Raw genomic sequence first — 6,048 nt, 5'->3', positions numbered from 1 at the left:
TTATTTTTTCAGCGTTTTTTATCGATTTGACTTTCAAATGACCTTGAACCTGACGCGATAAAGGTCAGCGGACACCAGGTTCATAATCAGCGACCCCAAAAAACTATAACATATTTTTTTAAATTTTTTTACCGGTTTTACTCGATTTGACCTTCAAATGACCTTCAGATGACGTTGAACCTGAGCTAACCACAGAATACATGTTTAAGAGTGTCAAATCTCTCGAAAATACAGTTGGTGGGTAGTGGTGTTTCCTATATTTATAGACTCGGGATACTTATAAGATACTACTATGATTTTTTCAGATTTTTTGGTTCAAAAATAAATTAGGCCAAAAACCGGCCTTACCGACCCTCCCCCTTTCACTAGTGATTTGGAATTTTTCGAAACTGAATTCGACAACTTGCATACAATTTTTACCATGAAATTCGAAAAATAGTTAACATGTTCTGTATTCCAACTTTCATTTCTATTTTACTATCTCAGAGATTTTCCAACTTCGGTTCAAACTTCACTATCGAGTTTGCATTTTTTAACCCATATTCTACGATGAATACTTAAAATTTAATGTTAATTCCATTCCAGTATTTCATGTTTAAACTTAATATCAAGAGAAAACATGTGAGGAACATCGAATGCAATAAAAAATTTCACTTTTACACTAGTAGTTAATTCATAATTTAAGTTGTTTTCAAGTAATAAAAAAATATTTATCATGTGTTTTACATATTTTTATAACCTAATACAACTTGTATTGCATTTCCATTTGTTTCGTCGCTGAGAGATTCTACAACTTGAAATGTCGAAACAAAGTTATTGTTCGCAATAGCAGCATTCTTTTTTTAAACAAATTTTCTGATTTAGAAATAATAATATTTTAAAGAAGAAACAGTTTACAGATTATGAATATAAAATACTTGATTAAATGACATAAATTGAAATTTAGTTTTTAAGTTTAAAAACACTTTCAATTTAAAAAATATTTAAGACTTTTGGAAATTAAAATAACGTATTAAGATTACAGATTATTGGACACAATTACAAATCATAACGTCGTTAAATAAAGTTCGACAATACAGTGGCTCTTTTAATTTAGGTAATATTTATTTCGAAAATTTCGACCTGACCTCGGTTCCAAACCCCATGTTGTATTTCAGGATTCAATGTGATTTGAATCAAATAATGTACAAAAAAAGCTAGACTTGCAGGCACAACTTTATGCCAGTTTTGTTTTGTTTAACAACTAGATTTAAGTAAGTCTTGACAAAACATTGCACTATCTCAATGTTACTTGCAGCGCCCAGCTTTTATCAGTATGATGTAGAGAGTTGTGCTTTACACTTGACTTAACGATACAACTTCAAAATTCTTTGAGGTTTTTCTAAAAGGGCCTAATGGAGCTTCTTTCAGTAATTCTGAGGGTAACTCAAAAACTTTGCCATTTTCCATGTTTATGCCCACCCGCCTTCCATCGTGATTAAATATTCCACGAAGAACTTTGTGAGGATCCACGAGTGCAACGACGTCACCAGTGGATGTTGTTAAAACATAGCGTTCTCTAATTGGCATAGGCTTATAGTCAAATAGTCCTTTACCGCGCAATTGAATTGGTTTATTGACGGGAAAAGTGTATCTTCGAAATTCGAATTGTCGATGTGGATTTATGCGAGGAATGAGCCGAATAAGTCCGATTTTTTCAACATCAAATCCAAGCATCGTTAAAGGACGATGCCTGGCAGAAGAAGACCTGGAACTGATATGAACAGAAGGCTCGACAGGCCGAGAATGCCCTTTAGGAGATCTGGACCTGAAACAATAAGCAGTCTCTAAACGAGGAAGAGACCTTTCAGGAGAATAATATCTGCAGGGAGAATAAACAGTTCCAGGACGAGGAACACCAGGTATAGGGGCACCATTAGGTAAGCACTCGAAATTTGAACTCAGTTCTGCAACAAAAAACAGAGTATTACATTTTTTGATGGAAAATCGAATTTTGGTATAAAATGTACGCATTCTTTTAAGTTTCACAACTAACAAATTCAAAGCAAGTTTTTAATTCTTCAATCGCTAATATTTGATCAGCAAACAATCTAAGGCCAATCCGAACTTAAATTGAAGTCCTTTTCAATCATGCAAGACTTCGGATAGAAAAGGATTCTAAATTTTCACTCTTCTGCGGTTTAATGTACTCGTTTTTCATTTTGTTTTCTTTTCTCGACTTTAAACAAAAAAATTTCTGTGCTAACTTAGTTTGAGCAAAAGTAATTAAAAATAAATCAGTCGTACTTGCAAATTTTTTCATATATGGCTCTTTCAGGATAAAAATTTACGATTGAAAATATGTTTTGGTACAAGTAAAAATATTCTATTATACTGTAAAAATTATTATAATCAGTTAAACGATTGGCCTAAACAAAAATTTCTTCCTTAATCTTTTTCAAGGAGACAGAATTCACAACTTAGTTTTTATTTTCTTATTATTTAATTAAATTGAAAGCCCAGCGAATTTTATCAGTGCTGATCATCAGAGAGAATCATAGCTGCTAAACCGACATATACCGAGATTATGCACGAAGAAACTTTGTTTCTTTCTCTAATTAATCCATTTTTGTAATAATTTGCCTTGCTATCTTTTACCTAATAATGTTACAAAATACTATTACCAGATTTTTAATATCTTTATATATAACCAACCAATAGATATAGAACTATAGTCAACTGTTCACGGAACAGATAATTTTCATATGAAAATGTAGATAACAAACCTATTTTTCATTTCTAATATTTTCAGAAATACGTTACTCGGATATTTGGAATTTAAAATGAGAAAGTTAGAAAGTAAAGTTTAAGAACCTTAGGTATACAATTACAATGTTTAGTTCTTGTTTTATTATCAGTCAATTACATTCAATATGCTTATTAGAATCAATTGAGCGGTTGGGTGCAAGAACGGCCTACTTGCATTTTTCGTAAGGTCGAAAGTCGAGTCCAGTCTAGCCACGTAGCTACCCAGTGGGTAGAACATTAGGCGACGTCTTAACGACGTCATTACGACATCTTTACGACAACTTTACAACATTCTATGTCCATGTCGTTAAGGTGTCCTTACGATATCGTAAATAAGTCATATGATCTGACGATATCTTTACGATAACGCAAAGACACTGAAACGACATGGACATGGGATGTCGTAAAGTTGTCGTAAAGATGCCATAACGATGTCGTAAAGAAGTCGCCAAATTTTGTGCCTACTGGGTAAGCTGCTCGATAAATAAAACAGTGCGATACGGGATACGCATTTACGCAATGACAGCTGAATGGAAATCCTAATTCTTAGATTCGTAAATTTGCAAACACAAAATTCGGGTTAGGAGAAAAGGCAAATGTTGGAACATGTCGTGAGTTTTTTTTATAAACAAATCATGAGACTGTTTGGTAAGGCAACATTTTGCATTGTTTTTTTATAAGTGATTAAGAGCACAAAAGGGTTAGGACTGTCAGGATGATAGCCCAGTTGGCACAAAATTTGGCGATGTCTTTACGACATCGTTACGGCATCTTGATGACAACTTTACGACATCCTATGTCCATGTCGTAAAGTTGTCGTAAAGCTGTCGTAACGACGTCGTAAAGACGTCGCCAAATGTTGTACCCACTGGGAGTCCTAAAGTTTTTCATTCAAACCGAGGTTATCTCTACACGTACAATATCACAATATTATGTTGTTTATTAAAGTATATTCAAAATTAGCAATGCGTTTAAATACAGCACTTAACTCTGAACTTTTGTGAAGCATTATGTACTCGAATTAATATTGCAAACAAGGAATTAATTTGATACCTTGCAGCTCTTTCATATTTGACAGCCCATTTTTACCACATTTTTCTTTTGATTTATTTTTTTTTTTTCATTAAGAAAACTTTGACAAAAGAAAAATGTATCCGTAATAAAAAACGAAACTGGGTAGTTGCAGCAAAATTCTATTTGAGAACTCTACTAAATTACATTTACATTTGAATTTAAAAAGTCACTTCGAAAATAAGAGGTACTTGATTTTTTGGTTTAAATTCGACATTAATGGCCCTTAACTGGAAATTTAGACCAGACGTACTGATTAAAAATAAATTTTACCGAAATCACAAATACTTCTTTTTATTTATCGAATATCGAGAGATCTCGTTAGAACCTGATATGTTAAACGATGCAAAATATGATTTCTCTTATTTTCAGTTTGGCAACTACAACAGCTTCGACCAAATAGTAGAATTTTTAACCAACAGAGATGAATTCGGAAACGACAATACATTTAACTTTTGTTTGTAAATTTAATTATTTTATTGAAAATTATACTATTTTGCTAGTCATATTTTTTGGGTAAAGTTAATTGTTTTCAATGGACAAGTCAACGATTTTATTTTTGGTTTAGAGTTAATCTCTTTCTTTAACAATTCTACTATTCGGTTATAAATCTAATTATTTTGGTTAAAATGTAACTAGTTTGATAAAAAGTAAGCTTTTTGGGTCGAAAATTCTACTGCTTTGTTTAAAATTCGTCTTTTTGGAAAATCGGTCCTTTTGGGTTAATACTAATTAATTTGTCGTTTGAAAAGTCATATTTTTATTGAAAATTCATCTGTAATGATTGAAAGTTCATTTTTTTCTAAAGTTTTATTCTAATATTTTCTATTCCGAATGTATCGATCTATTTTCATTAAGCATTTAATTATTTTATTGAAAGTTCAGCTATTGTGTTAAAAAATCATATTTTTGGGTTAAAAGTTAATTATTTTCATTTAAAAAATTAACTATTAACAGGGTTGCCCCAGCCGAGATAAGTGGTGAACCGAGAAAAAACCAAAAGAGAAATCTTGTACCTGAAATTTTCCATTTTTCATCATTCGCGCGTTTCCTAAATTTGTTAAAAGTCCAATTAGAAAGCATACCCAGTGGGCACAAAATTTTGTCGACATCGTTACGACATCTTTACGACAACTTTACGATATCCTATGTCCATGTCGTTTCGGTGTCTTTGCGATATCGTTAAGACATCGTCAGATCATACGACTTATTTACGATATCGTAAAGACGTCTTAACGACATAGACATAGGATGTCGTAAAGTTGTCGTAGATGTAGCGATCTCGTAAAGACATCGCCAAACTTTGTGCCCACTGGGTATACTTTTGATAGTGTTTAGAATAATTAAGCATGAGAAGTTTTAGGCAATCGAATCAAACAAAAGAGTTGAATTGTATAATTTCTAAGTCGAATCGCTATCAAATAAACAATTTTATTTTGATTGAAGAATCAAAATTGAACGATTTCAGGTTAAAATTTCGAAAATAGAATAATGTCCAAACATAAAACAGTTAATAATTGAATATTCAAATTTCAGAAATTAGATAATTTAAAATTCAGAGGAATTAAAATTGTAATTTTTATAATTGAAAGAGTTCAAAATTAAATAATTGAAAATTCAAAACTTTTGAATTTAAATAAAACTTTCCCTTTTTCTGATCCTAATCTCAGTTTTTAACTTTTTACTTTCAAATATCCCTTTAAATCATTATTCAATCGAGAAATTTTTCAAACAAATATTTTTCAATTTAAAATTCTTAACTTGTTAAATTCTTTGACTAAAAATCCAAAAATTGTAAGACCTTACACTGAAAATTGAAAATTAAAAAAAAATGCAAAATTAGATTGCTATGATTACAATCTTTGAAATTGTGCAATTTTAAGCTTTTCAATTCGAAATTGCTTTATATTCACATTTAAAATTATTAAATTCAAAACTGCCTACCTTAGCTTTTAATATGAAATTTTTTAATTCTTAATAGTGGAATTGTTTTGACATTTTAAATATTGTAATTTGAAACAATATTGTGAAATTTCAAATTCGAAAATTCCAAAAATTAATTTAAGAAAAACTTTGGTTTCAAATTTTGAAGGTGATAAATATATTATTAATAAGTATCATATCATGTAGTATCAAGTAACATTCAAAATGGCGGGATAGATTTTTTTATTAGAGAATTTAAATTCTATG

The sequence above is a fragment of the Belonocnema kinseyi genome, chromosome 8 (assembly GCF_010883055.1).
Source record: "Belonocnema kinseyi isolate 2016_QV_RU_SX_M_011 chromosome 8, B_treatae_v1, whole genome shotgun sequence".
Lineage (NCBI taxonomy): Eukaryota > Metazoa > Arthropoda > Insecta > Hymenoptera > Cynipidae > Belonocnema > Belonocnema kinseyi.
Note: the sequence above shows the minus strand (reverse complement) of the source record.